At 44.9% G+C, this 15,532-nt stretch overlaps 1 protein-coding gene across 1 annotated transcript in view; it reads right to left on the reverse strand.

Annotated features, from left to right (window-relative positions):
• Nep1 (Neprilysin 1) overlaps window positions 1–15,532 on the reverse strand; it is a 105,260-nt gene that overhangs the window by 52,613 nt on the left and 37,115 nt on the right. The window lies entirely within an intron of this gene.

Raw genomic sequence — 15,532 nt, forward strand, 5'->3', positions numbered from 1 at the left:
ATCTGAACACAGAACACAGGAATGTAGAGGAAGAAGAGTCCAGTTCTGAGACTCCCAGGCGCTAAGTGAAAGAGGATCCAGAGTCAGGAATATATTCACCATAAACCCGTCAGGTCTGAGGCTCAGACGAGACGAGCTGGCTAGAGAAAAATATATCATATCAACAGAGGAGAAACTCCAGGAAATATGCGGCCTTAACAAACCTGAACAGATTCCGGCACTTTCCAGAAAAGCTAAAGTTACATTTCGTGAAGAACCTGATCCTTTCCTTCGTCGGCATGTTTCCAGTCGTTACCTACACTCCCTGGCGACACACGAACGCTGGGTCATCATATTGCACAAGGAGAAACACAGAGATTTCTTGTGACTGGAAGGTGCGTTAAGCCTGTGGTAACCAACAAAGAATACCACAGACTTTGCTGGTCACAGATGAGTGCCACAGACTGGTGGTCACAGAGGAATCCTACTGATTGTGGTAGTCACAGACGAGTGCCACAGACTGGTAGTCACAGAGGAATCCTACTGATTGTGGTAGTCACAGACGAGTGCCACAGTCTGTTGAAGCCACAGATGAGAGCCACGGGCCACTGCGGTAGCTACAGATGAGAGCTAAAGTTTAAGAACCTTGGTGTATAAGAGGAAGTCGTCGAAGAATATACAAAAACTTACACTGAAGGTTGCAGTCATTATCCAGACTCTCATGTACAGATCACGACAACCTACAATGTACCTGGAAAGGAGGAGGTAAGTAACGTGCACAGTGAAGACAGATAAGACCTGGTACAGAGCAAGAAGAGAGTGGACGTCTGGACTAAAGAATAATGTGACGAGGTATGTGTCATGGAAGTCACCGAAAATGGTCATAGACGAAAGCCTTTTCAAGATAGTGCAGCCATGTAGAACTTAATGATGGATAAATGATTGGCACAAGTCTGTGTTGCGATGCTTGCAAGTCAAGCAGTAGGATAAGTAGGACGACAGATGAACAAAGTCTGAGGGCGAATCACAAACTGCATGGGAGTCATTATGTCACATGAGGTTTTTGGTCGTTTGCGGTGAAGGGCTTATAAACAAGGAAGCAAGTTTCCAGAGACGTCTCATCGGACAAAGCAACCAAGCCTCCAGTGTGAGCTATGATGGGTCTCCAGTTGTCTGGAAAATTTGTTTACTTCTCTGCGCTGGACGGTAAGTGAGGATGAGGAAAACTGAAGTGTAGAGCCTTGTGCACTTGATCCAGGTCAACTGGAATAGAATAATGATCATATACAGAACAGGATGTCCTGAAACTTTGTACTATTTGGACAGATTTTTCATGACAAACATGACTCTCAGGAAAACAACAGAATGTCAAGCTTAAAATGGTCTGGAACCTCTCTGTACCTCCGCCAGGACTAGTGGAAAACCTCTGTGTACCTCCGCCAGGACTAGTGGAAAACCTCTCTGTACCTCCGCCAGGACTAGTGGAAAATGTATCAGGAACAGACTCAAAGATCCGGGTCGGTATATTTAGGTACATCATACGTTGGCGTTCCTCGCGTCAAGATGCGTCACTCATGGAATTCATGACGCCCATGTAACGCACGACGTTCATGTCGCTCATGAAATAAAAGACAGATTTCCGGGAGTTAATATTCACCGAGCAGTGAAGGTCGCCGACATGACGGACCTACAGACATGTTCCTCTAATGATCTGTGTGTTGGTATCAGGGAGAGGTTGACTGAGGGGGCGGTGGAGGGCGACATACGTACGTGGTTCTTCTAATATTCCTGGTGTCGCAATGTTCTACTTGTTGCAAGAACATTGTGTGATGTATCTGTGGGATCGTCTCCATTAATCTTATATTGTGGTTGCCCCAGCGAGCTCCTGTATCGTGTAATCATTATCTTTCATATTGTTTTGATGATTCTAGGAAGGATAAACCCGACCACAGCAGGCGGTGTTGCCTGGAATGTTAGCTGTCATTAGAGAATGTTAGGATGAGATTTCAGAGCCAAGTGTTGCAGGTAAGCGCTGGACTCATAGGTGTATGAAGCAGGAGGTGATCACGGGTTAGGGATGATGAACACAGAGAAAGGATTGAGATCAGTAATGGTCTTGTGGCTGGTGGAAGGATCTGCCAGAGGCGAGAGAGACGAAGTCGACCAGGTAGCGTAGTTAATCAGGTAACGTAACCCAACACAACAAGGATACAGCTCCTCTTTGGCTGTGGCTGTGGTCAGGTTTCATTAACATAACACATGTCAACAACCCACTCAATGAGGAAGCCAGTAACCTGACTCCCTCACACTTGTCAGAACTGGCTTTTGTTAGCCTCGATGTCTGAGTTTAGGTTTAGAAGACAAGTTTCAGACTCACTCCCGGAGGCTTGTGTTGGGGAACGTGCCACGCTGGCCCTCCTACCGCCACTCTTCACATGGTGAACTGTTCGTAGGTAATAGTAACAATAAAGTTATTTTGCACAAGAGATGAAACGGCGTATCATCTTCATGACATAATATGACAATACATAACGTGATATGACAATGCATGACATGACAGCCTAACAATACAGCAAACATCATCATAGGTCTGAGGGTAAGTATGTTATACAAGAATATTGTGTGTATGTAATATATGACGCAAGCATATTGTGTGTATGTAATATATGACGCAAGAATATTGTGTGTATGGAACACATTACACAAGATATGATGTATATGATAAAACTGATAACATGAATTCGAAATAACAATAATCACTTCAATAAAAGATAGGCAATAAGATAATCATTATTGACATAAAAGATATGTAGTTTGTTTGCGATGTAAAGCTGACAAATCCTCTTCATGGAAAAAAGTCAGACATGAAGCGAAGATATGACCATTTCCTCAACAATAATGCTTGACCTCCTCCTCCTTCTCCTTCTCCTTCTCCTCCTCCTCCTCCTCCTTCTCCTCCCATATTCACACCACTACACATGGCTCACATACAGTCGTTGTGTGAGCACAGGTGGTGTGAGCATAGGTGGTGTGAGCACAGGTGGTGTGAGCACAGGTGGGGTTAGAAATATCCTCAATACCTAAAGAAGATGTTTAGGAATTTTTTTCGGTTGATTGATGCAGTTTGATGGCATCAGTGACGCTATGCCAACACAGGTGAGGGGATATATACAGCTCGCCAGTGTACCTCACTGTGAAGTCATCGCATTCGATGCCATAGAGTTTTGTCGTACCTAGAGAAGATCAATAACCTTTGGCGCCTCAGCCTCTCAATAGTGTTATCTGAGAATGAAGGAAACACTGATGTGTGTCACCAATGACCTTCAGGTCGATCATCCCACGAGGACAGCCATGACAACAGGTCCCCTTCCCCGCAAAACAGCAGGTCCCCCTCCTTGCAAAACAGCAGGTCCCCCTTTTAAACAACAGGTCTCCCTACCTACAAACAATGGGTCTCCCTCTCTACTAAACAGCAGGTCTCCCTCCCTACAAGAGACTCATGGGAGTTCACACTAATGCCAGACTGTCAGGGGAGCAAGCGGTCGTGTAAGCTGAGAGTCTGGAGTTTTTTTTTTTTTTTTAGTGAAGACAAGTTGTCACTCGATCGCTGAGGCAGTAGAGCTCTCACATCATCGATCTTGTGGGGTCATGAGATGGAGGAAAATATTGTTACTCCACAATGTTTCATAAGTTTCTGGAGGCAGAAAGCTCAGGAAGTAATAGCTGAGAAGCTGAATTTCATCCTTCCTGCAAAACATATAGTTTGAAGGAAAAGGATTCAACTACGCAATGTAAGAAAATGATTATTTCTTGGAAATTCATCTACAATACTTTCAGTGTAATCAATAAGTGTGGAAGCCACATGGTCCTCAACACTTGACCCTGGGGAGTGAGTGGCCTGTGCTGCCGTGAGTGCATCCCTCCCCCACGCCAGACTAGACTGAGTTACCAGTAAACAAGACAAGATCATTATCTGAGGACGATCTACGCTGCGAACTGTTTCAGTTCGTTGGGATCATAACCAGTGAGATCAGTGAAGTCTTTCGATGCGTCAGAAATGGTAAAGTTTCGACAAACTAACAGGTCAGGTCACACGGCCAGGGTACCTGGGCATCAAAACGTTGGAATTCTTTAATGATACAATGAATTTTGACCTCGACGTACAATACTTCATGGAAAAGGTCGGTAAATGGTTTCTTCCCGTTTCATCCATATGTTATTACCACCTTCATGAGCTTCTCTGTCACTCTTACCTTCTGCTGTTTCTAATCTTCGTCCGTGATTCGCTCCATTTCCTTTTAATTGCAACTCATTATCTGTATTGCTTCTCATCCCTCCAGATAGCACGATTCCGTACGCCCTGATAAATAAGAGCATTTCTCTCGCTCTTGTCTCATTTCTCCATCTACTGCATCCACTTCCTGGCTTTCTACACCGTAGTGCTTGTCACCGGCAGTACGTAGCTTGCTCACTCGCGTCCTGTGTACAGGTCTATCACTGTTACATGACCAACAGAACCTTCATCCTTCCATCCTTCCATCACCAGCACGGTTCTCAGGCCTCCTGCCTCCCTCTTTCCGCCATTTCCTTGCTCTCTCTCAGGCTTGCCCTCCCGCCTCCTCCTTGCCTCACCGCCCTGGATGGGGTGTCTCAAGCTTCCTGTCCCACCAGTGGAGGGCAGCGGTGTTCTCCTGACCATGGTGTGGCCGGGCATCCAACCTATCACCTCTACTCTTCTCTTCCGTCAGGCCAGACGGGGCTTCCTGCTGGCGGCCCACCTGCGGTATGGGCGAACCCGGCCGTCGCAAGGAGGGCAGTGGCGTGCGTGGTGGCAGGACGGCAGGGCGAGGCGTGGGATCCCCCTGTGAGTGGGTGTGCCGCCCCACACATGATGGACACATTTAAGTGCCGCCAATCAACGTTCGTCACTACTAATAAACTCCTAATTGCTACTATGAGTTTTTTCTTCTATTTTTTCCTATTGTTGCGTCACCCGTATCGCCTAGTATGCAACAGCGCCACTCTGGCAAGATCTTTTTCGACTCTATGGCAGAGATCATTTACGAGAGAGAGAACAAGAATTTCTCCACTGTTTGCCAGCGTTATGTCAGTGTCTGACCAGTGCGACGTTTAGCGTGTGAGACCCAGCATTTACACGAGAGGAGGTGAGACAATTAAGCAGCTACACGAAGACGGATGATAAATTCTCCGTTAAGATATTGTTATTAGACACCATGATCTGTGTAGGTTGACTGCGTAGTGCCTGCTGGACCAAGATGAGAACCTTCTTATGATGGTGGAGGGTTATCAACATGTCTGTCTCAGCATCCAGCTTCACTCTCCCTCATGCTCAGTCATTACACGTTGGATGTAACATTTGCAGGTGGATCTATTGGTGAAATGCTGGGCAAATTGTGGACACCATCTGACGGTTCTTGGTATCTGTTTTTATCCCTGAGTTCAGTTTTAGGTTTCACAGATGAAGGGAAAATAGTGAGGATAGTGCGACTCTATTTTCAAGTGGAGTCAAGAGAAAGTGAGTGCGTCGGTCACTGGTCTTCCGTGTACCAGCTCTGTACATCAACTGCGTATATTTCACTCTCGCCATGATAACAGCCTACAGCATTTCTAAAGGACTCTCTCTCTCTCTCTCTCTCTCTCTCTCTCTCTCTCTCTCTCTCTCTCTCTCTCTCTCTCTCTCTCTCTCTCTCTCTCTCTCTCTCCATGTTTCTGGCACCTTTAGTCCACATTCGTTATTAAACCTTTCCTAAGTCATGCCTGACAGCATGATATCCCGACCCTGCATGACCTCTCGTGTTGCTGACCAGGAATTCATCATATATTGAGTATAGTTAGCAGTGCTCGGGTCCGGCTGGTGTCAGCACCGACCAATGAGAAGTGCTTGGGTCTGGTTGGTGTCAGCACTGTCGCCTGTCAGAAAGGCCTCACGAAATCATCTGGCCAGTGAACCTCAGCAGCCTCTGTAACTCACTCATGCTCTTCATCAACAGATTGATATGCACGAGGGTGAACAAATGAGTAAGATTCACAACAATCTCTTCTGAAAAAACCTCACACGTGAGGCAATCAGGGATAGCCAGAGCTGAGGATCAGACGAGGAAGAATCAGAATCTGATTGTTGTGTCAGGGGACGAGGAGCCTCCGTCAGCAGACCTGACGTCTTGAATTTCCAAGAATTCCACCTGACCCAGACGACGACGAGGACAGGAAGCAGGAAGACCCTCACCTCAAGCAATCCTTTAATACATTGTTGTGAATTCAAATGAGTCAGCAGATATGTTGCGGATATGATGGATTGTGGCGGGGGACCAAGACAGTTAGGAGGATGTGTAATTTTCCTGAAGTTTACATTATGTTTTTTCAATAGATTATATGTAACCGATGTATATACTTTACATCAAAAACTGTAGAGATAATGATATGAGAGATGTCTGATTACAATTACATATTCCATGGGCGAGAACGAGGAGTGTGTAATCCTTTGCTAGTGGCAAGAATTTAATTTCCAGCAGTTTACAGAGTGTAGCAAGTTGTTATTGATAACAACAGTTCTCTTGTTGTATTGTGTTACGAGCAGTGACAGCCCGGGTTTGACGATCCGTCTTGTAATATATGTATGACAGGTGTGCCTCAAGATGAGTTCAGTAATCAGTAACGTCTCAAGATACAAGCAGAAGTTGATGCTTGAAGTCGAACAACGCAGAAGTGAGTCGTCATCCTTGATACCATGGGAGAGTCATCAATATTTGCTGACACTTAGCATAGTCAGCTCACTCAGCAGACTGTCAGAGGCACTGAAACAGTGTGGCTTAAACTGCTAACTTTTCTTGTCTTACAAAGGCTGTCATAAGCAGATCACAGTAGAGCCATGGCACCATCAAATAATCGAAAGCATAATCAGGTTAATCACAATTATAGAAACAACAGGAGAGTCATAGTACCACTAGTGAAATAACAGCATGACCACAGGAACAACAACTACATTAACAAAGAGGTAGCAATACCACAGCAGAGCCATGCAAACCATAAGCATAAACAAAAGACTACGAAAGTACCAACAGAGGACTTAACCCCACAACAAATAATAGTCAGTAGAAGTTGCGTCAGAATCTCTACAAAGTATACATGAGAGCACTGCACAAGCAATCAAGGAGAACCGAGGCCAACAGCAGATACAACAGCAGGACCACAAAAATAAGTAAGATCTAGAAACAACCAACCACAAGGGAAATCTACCAGTGGTAAAGCATAAGCAGACTGAAGCAGCGAACGTCAGACAAGCACCGCGTTACAGGAATGATAAAAGATCATATCGTTCAGACCAGAGAAGAGACATGAAACTTCACAAGACAACAGCGCGTCACCACTTCGAAAGTATAGGTCACAAAATCGAGGCTGTTGTCGTAACACGACAGAATAAAGCACAACTGATCGATCAACAAGAATGTCATGCTATATTCACATCAACGCATGGTATGAGCAACGGGCCACGCCAACAAAAACAGACCTCACATAAATAGATCACACAAAGACGGGATCATACTTGGAAAAACAAGCAGAATAAACAATAGATCACAAAATACAGCAGTATCAATGATAATGGGAGTCACAAACAGCAAGATCTCACAAACAACAATGGACCACAAAGACAAGAGTACATCAAATATATGGTAGCATAGAAACGAAACAAAAGATTACACAAAAAAAAACACCAGGGTTCAAACCAACAATAGACCACCAAAATAGCACCGCAGTATGAAATCAACAACAGACAAACAATAGGAGACCGCAAACATATCAGATTACACAATATCGCCCATGAACGACACCACATGATACAGAACAGCTTCAAATAAACCAGAAGGCCAAAATATAACTGTACAGAAAGCTTTTGACTAAAATGACAACAGGAGGTCAAGTTTAAGCAAAACGCTGAAGACAATAAAGAGGACTAGACTAGACAATCACAGAACACCTCCACCACACAAAGAAGACAGACTTAACAACCTACAACTAACGCAACAAACCACAATCAGACCACATAAACAACCTCCCAGCAGGAGGACGAAGGGCGTCAGTCTGGCGCTCATAGACGACGGTAGTGTGTGATCCAGGTACTGTCATCCCAGCCTGGCGTTGGCGGGCATCGGCAAAGATATTCTCAGGGTGAGAGCGAGAGTAGACTGCCAGCCTGCACCACACCTGCAACACAGCCTCCTGCACCACTCCATACCGCACCTCACTCTACTGCACCACTCCATACCGCACCTCACTCTACTGCACCACTCCATACCGCACCTCACTCTACTGCACCACTCCATACCGCACCTCACTCTACTGCACCACTCCATACCGCACCTCACTCTACTGCACCACTCCATACCGCACCTCACTCTACTGCACCACTCCATACCGCACCTCACTCTACTGCACCACTCCATACCGCACCTCACTCTACTGCACCACTCCATACCGCACCTCACTCTACTGCACCACATCCTGCTGCACCAAACCGCTTATCAGAATCCTCACAAAGACGTCGCCGGCCGGCCGGCTGGGATGCAGATTTTATGATGCTGATATAGGAGCTCGAGGACAGAGTGAGGATGTTATGGCTATGCCCAGCGTGTTTATGTTACAGAGAGGTTGAGTTGTAATGTTTTCCACTATGGAAAACGAGCGCAATGTCATTGTGTTCCCGCTGATGGTCGCCGTGCAAACCCACGCCACACCACACCACTCCACACCACACGCACATACCAAACAGCTGCATCACCACTAAAGACTGAACATGCTATTGTCTACCAACTAAAACACGTCACTACAGACATCGCATCAACACACACACACACACACACACACACACACACACACGTAATCCGTTAATGTAATCGGTTACAATCAGATTGTTGCTTTGGAAATCAATCCTTCAGTTCTGTAATGCTTTTAGTTTACTTATGAATATTTCATAGCAGTAAATTACCTGGGGATCTATTTTTCTTTTTTTCTGAAAAGGTACAATTTTGCGAGAAATCTGATAAAAGTAACAGAATACTGAATGACCTCGATAATATAACTTACGATTATTTTTCAACTTTAGGCAATACAAACACAGGCAGACATTCCCTCAACAGTGGACGTCCAGATCATTGGAATATACTGCCTCCAGATATTGCCTGAATGTTGGTTAACACTATATTCAAAGCGAATAACAGACATGTGGTCATATGGTCAACGATGAACAGGTCCATATTCTTGTTTTGCAAATCTGCCTCCAGGTTCTGTGTCAACCCTGCCTGCAGAGCCACATCCTCCACCTGACACGTACGCCCTCCTTCCCCGCACCCATGGATGCCTCAGCACGACACGCCCTCCTTCCCCGCACCCATGGATGCCTCAGCACGACACGCCCTCCTTCCCCGCACCCATGGATGCCTCAGCATAACATAAACAAACAATGTCAGTAGCCAGGACGGGCAGCAGCGATCACCTGACTCCGTCGTATACCACCTTCTGCCCGACGCCCGTCATACACACGTACGTAAGGTCGGTCTGTACCTCACTTCCCGCCTGGCATTGTGGCCACTTGGTGTTCCATCTGCCACCCCAGTTTCTCTACTAACTCTAACAGCTTCTTTCATTACCTTCCTAGTACCTTCATTAACTCTGATAGTTCATTCAGATCACAATACACATATACTATTCTGTATTTCATCGGTCTGAACTTTTTGTATCCACTCACCAACCCAATGACCGTTCTCCCCTCTTAAGACGCCCCTCATGCGACATGCACTATACCACCGTACAGTGCATCCGTCTACCAGACTTTAGTTTCTCCTGTTAATGATGAATTTTGATTCTGATGTCAGTGCGTTATTTCCCGAGCTTCAAACTGGTGTGTCTGGGGTGTGGCCGCTGTGTGAAACATGAGCAAAGTTTATATAATCCGAATAAAGATTTAAGAATGACAGAAAATAATGTATATTAGAAAGACTGACTTTGACTTGTTAGCCTTTAGACAATGATGGTCGCATTAAATCAAGGTTACGTTATTATTGCCTTGAAACAGAACTGACTGACCCTCTCTATATTTTCATGTCTGAACTTATGACATTTTTAGCGTCCGGGAAAATATGCTGATGTATGATTTATGCTGGACAGACGTGCTCATGTGTGCTGCATGTATTGGCTGGGTATAATGACGTGTGCTGGCAGTGTATACTGACGTACGCTGACAGGGTATACTGACGTGTGCTGTGTATGCTGGACGCATATGGCTATATGGGGATGTTGTCCCGGCTCTACGACTATACAGACTCCAGCTTACATTTATTGTGTTGGTCACTAAGGATTAATTGAAGTCCAAGCGTATTTCTTTTGTTTTGCTTCTATGTTGGTCGACACAGCATCGGTATACATGCCACAGCCATAGCCATCTAGAGGGAAAGAAAAAGATTTTGAAAAATGTAATCAATGTAATCAGATCTCCTCAGATGTTTGCAGACCTGACTCAAGGCAGAGAGGCTACTGGGAGAAGAAAAGACGACGGAAGGAAGATAATTCCACAGTTTGGCTGTTTGACGATAGAAGGAGGGGACGCAATGGTCACTGCTAGTTTGGATAGTATTCAAGCCCCTCTCACGGGTCTGAGCCTAGGTGCCAAGGATATAGTAAGCTCACGAGAGCAGTGGCCCAGCGTATATACAAGTATGGGCATAATATTTGCTGCAGATTAAATATTGAACGTTTCCTAATCCCTGGACTTCAATCCGAATCGAATATTTGTTAACAAAAACATTGTTTGCCATACAGTCCCCAGTGGGAGGGAACTGTGCTGAGAGGCTGGCTTGGTACAGTGTCGACTCCCGAGTCCATACCTTAGATTCCTGCTGCTTATATCCTGCTGGATGATGACTGTATCGACGCCTTATATCTCTGTGTCCCATCCACAGCACCTCACATTACCTGCGATGAATCTCATCAGCCACGTATCAGACCAACTTTGGAGTTTATTTAGATGTTCTTGTTAGTTGATGCATTCTCTACTATACTCTATTTCCTTCATGCTCTTGAGATCATCCACAAGCATATTGAGGTACGAGTCTAACCTTTATAGCATGCCATTTATATGATCAAGAAGAGCAATGGCCCAAAGACGGTGTGCCATTACCTATCTGTAAATGCAATTTTCACAGTACAGGGAGAGAGTGGGACCCCATCTCTTAAATTTTCTTTACCATGAGGTAGCGTTTTAAAGATGTATATACCATTGGCATTTGCAGTTTCATTGCTCAGTTTATTCCAAACATTTACCACATTCACACTGAAACAGATCTCCTTTACGTCTTTTTAGTTGATACTATTACAGCTGAAGTTTGACAGAGATTAAGAGGGTGCAGGTTGGGGGAAAACTTTTTACGCAGCAGTGTTGATGAGTGTAACAGTAAACTTACACAGTCATGTTAGGATGTTCATTAAGTCAGGAGGAGGGGTTGAAAGTGACTACTAACAGAAACCAGAAAAAAAAATGCACTGGAAAGTAGATAAAGAATAGTTAGTGTGTAGGAGTCTGGCAAAGAAATATGGGGTTTTAAACTTCGTGGACGTATGTTTAAAGATGGAGTGAGGAGTGGGTGATGCTGAAATTAGATATATAATGTTAGTAAGTAATTTTATGGTTAGAGCTTTTGGTTAAAGTACCAGAGAAAAAAAATGTGAGTTTGAAACTTAAGCGAGACTAAAGGGAACAGTACAGGTTAGCTTGATGCATCACGGTGGAAAATGAGTTTGCAGGAAGAGTTCACGTGCAGTGGAGGTGGGTGGCACAAGACTCGCCTAGTGCAAAAACCAAACTGGGTAAAGTAAGAGACAAAGAAATGGCATAGAGACATCGAAAGGAGAGACAGAAATCATAGAAAAAATAATAAGAAAGAATTTTGAGATGATGGAACATCGAAAAAAGGATGGATGGTGATAGGAGGAGGAGAGGACGTACCACTGAGTTGAAGTGACGTGAGGGAAGCACTAGAGTACGTGAGGTAAGGTGGAAGGATCGAAGAGCAAGTGTTTACTTAACTGAGGCAGGGAGTGTGTGTGGAGCTGTGACTAGATGCCGACCTGTGTAGGCTACAAGGTCCACCAGAATCATTTCTCTCGGTCGTGCTTCGCTGTTGTGTAGATGATAACAGGGGAGGCATTGGAATAGTTACATCATGAAAACGAACTTATCTACGTTGGCTTTCGGACGGATCCAGTGTATATGCATCCAGACCCTCACTGTAACGTTTTGATTTGTGCCGCGAGCAGTGGCTGATTTGTTATACACCACAGGGTCATCCTCTAAGCGGTAGCGACAATGGATTATATATGTATAGTCGAGGTTTTCAACACAGGCAATGGATACATGTTCTCTCTGGGCTTCATGTATCAACCACACAGTATCTTAAACCAATAAACATCTGATACACTATAGACCAAAGTCCGTTATATAGACACTGTAGACACGAGTTATTCGTAAACAAAAGTACCTATAAACGTACTGTAGACAAGAGGGCTTAGCACACAGATTGTAGACAAGATGACGTCGTTCATATCATCATTGTATGAATTTCCTGTAAAAACTTGAGCAGGTTCTTTGCGTCAACAGACTCAAAGTGTAAGGGTTTACCTTCAAATATTGACACACTTAGAATAGGAGCAACTGGGGACTTTGCTGACGTGACCCACTTAGCTCAGTGGAGGAGATTGTCCTACTGGCGTTGTGCTGCGAAACGCGGGAGAAAAATAAGGAGAAAAATGTGTTGTAGTTTGTTGATACTAACACATTATATGTGTTAGATCTGTACAGTAAAGTAATAGAAGATGTTCATCAGAAACTCATGAGTACTCTGATAATTCTGATCCGTTTAGTGGCTGTTCTCACACCTAAGAGCAGCTTAGTCTGATTCATTTGATGTTCAATAAAGGCGTTTCGTCAATAGTGGTATGTACATATGTGTTGGTGGACATAATGCTTTCCAACAGCTAAAGGTCATTTAGCCAGAAATTTCATAATGTTGGTTGTGTAGGTGTGTGCTGAAGTGTCAAAGGCCTGCTGGCTTATGGTGACGTCATGAAAAAAAGCATGACACTGAAGCAAGCAAAACGTCACGTTCGATAAAACTGTAGAATTCAAGATGGAGAAAGGGCTGGAACTCCTCCATTGTCAGATGATGAAAGGAAAGTGAAATCAATTACTGCGAGGGTCTGCAGAGCTGAGAAGAACAGAAATAACGGGAAAAATGAATGATTTCTTACGTCAGGAGGGAGGACGCTCAGGGTAGGTTACCTGGGTTGTGAAGATGTAAACAGAAATGCATGGAAATAGATTAGCAATGGTATACCTCAACGTGTACGTGTTTGAAAGGAAACTCGTATCTGACCATAGCACTGCTTCACGTAGATAAAGAATGATAATGAATTAGATTCATGAATACTGGCATCGAGAGAAAGTCAAGTCTTGAGACTGAAAACATATTTCACTTTACGTTTGAAGGAAGGAAGGAAGGAAGGCAGGAAGGAGGGAAGGAAGGAAGGAAGGTTTCTAAGGGAAGAGAGAAGCTGTGAGTGGAGGGCAATGTGATCAGAATCCGCGCCAGGAAATCTCTGTATTACATATACGACTCCATTTATGTAGACCAGGTACGAGGGGATATTGCACTGTAGACCAAACCATACCTGTTGTGTTCAGAATCATCCAGGACCAAAATTTCCGACAACAATGTACCAGATAAAACATTATGAGGAATGTTTAAAATAGTTCACAGTAGTTTCGACAGTTCAACAAATTAGCAGTTAACAGTGTTACTGACTGGATGTTGAAACTGAGCAGACCTTCCTCAAAATTCACTCATGTGTTTATCCTGTTTGATACGCCGCATATTTGGCTGTGTTTAGGTTGTCTGTTCTCATGACGCCACATCATGCGTAGATGTAAACACCTACGCCGGTCTTGCTGTACGGAGGTTAATACATTACAACGTCATGTCTGTAAACAACTGTGGAACAGACAAGAGTGGTAATTGTTTTGCAAGGTGAACCTGACGTTGGAGATAAGTGAGAAACGCCGTGTCAGGAGAGATGTGTGGGGGAAGGGTAATGCTGTGCCTGGGATGAGAGAGAGAGAGAGAGAGAGAGAGAGAGAGAGAGAGAGAGAGAGAGAGAGAGAGAGAGAGAGAGAGAGAGAGAGAGAGAGAGAGAGAGAGAGAGAGAGAGAGAGAGAGAGAGAGAGAGAGAGAGAGAGAGAGAGAGAGAGAGAGAGAGAGAGTGGCGCTTCCTCTTATGTTAGTTAACCATCTTGCTTACTTCCTTAATTATCTTTTTTCCCCTGACCTATATCCTCGCTTGCCTTTCCTTCCAGTCTCTTCCTCGACATTCATACCTCCTCATCTCTCTCTCTCTCTCTCTCTCTCTCTCTCTCTCTCTCTCTCTCTCTCTCTCTCTCTCTCTCTCTCTCTCTCTCTCTCTCTCTCTCTCTCTCTCTCTCTCTCTCTCTCTCTCTCTCACCTCTTCGTCATCTGTATCTTCTCCTGCGACCTTCTTCCTCACCAGTATTTTCATATTTGATCTCTGGTTGTTAACCGACCGTCTACCTCCCCGACCTCCTGATGGTTGTGGCCACCTCGGGGCAGGGGTGGCCAGCCACCTCGAGGCAGGGGTGGCCAGCCACCTCGGGGCAGGGGTGGCCAGCCACCTCGGGGCAGGGGTGGCCAGCCACCTCGGGGCAGGAGTGGCCCGCCCCACCAGGAAAAATTCAGTCAACATTGACTATGCATTAGTTTGGTCCGGGTACCTCAGGAGAGCTGGCTTCAGCCAGGTGAGACCCACAACACTCCAGGTGATCCATTCACTGATGAAGGTGAGTCGTCATCCAGGATGAGTCACTGTATACGTTCAGATGTTATTCACTGAGCACGGTGAATTACCCACTTATTCAGTGGTCGTGTCTTTACCGCCACTTCATCAGATCAAGATGTTGTGGGCAGCTGGGGATAATGATACCCACACAAGTCTTACTGTTTGTTCTCGTCACGTAATGTCTTCATCTGATCCCCAGTTTACAAACTCCACTTTACACATTTGCCTCAACTGTTTGCTTCTCATTTTGTCGTCTTTGGTCTTCCTCTTAAATCATGACTTGGCAAACTTTCTGAGAATTTTACTTTTTTATGTTATGCTTCCACCAGTGTGTCTCTGCTCCTTTTCTGTGCCTCCTCTTCTCTCCTCTTCTGTGCCTCCTCTTCTCTCCTCTTCTGTGCCTCCTCTCCTCTCTTCTTCTGTGGCTCTCCTCCTCACCTCTCCTGTGGCTCTTCCCCTCTCCTCTTCTGTCCCTCTCCTCCTCTCCTCTTCTGTGGCTCTCCTCCTCTCTCACTGGTTCTTTACATCTTTCCACTTCCTGTTTCGTTTCTTTAATTTCTCTTTACCTCTGTATTCCTTAGGAATCATATTCTTTGCTGCATTTTCCCAGCCTCTCTCTCTCTCTCTCTCTCTCTCT

Source organism: Panulirus ornatus, chromosome 52 (genome assembly GCF_036320965.1).
Source record: "Panulirus ornatus isolate Po-2019 chromosome 52, ASM3632096v1, whole genome shotgun sequence".
Classification (NCBI taxonomy): Eukaryota; Metazoa; Arthropoda; class Malacostraca; order Decapoda; family Palinuridae; genus Panulirus; species Panulirus ornatus.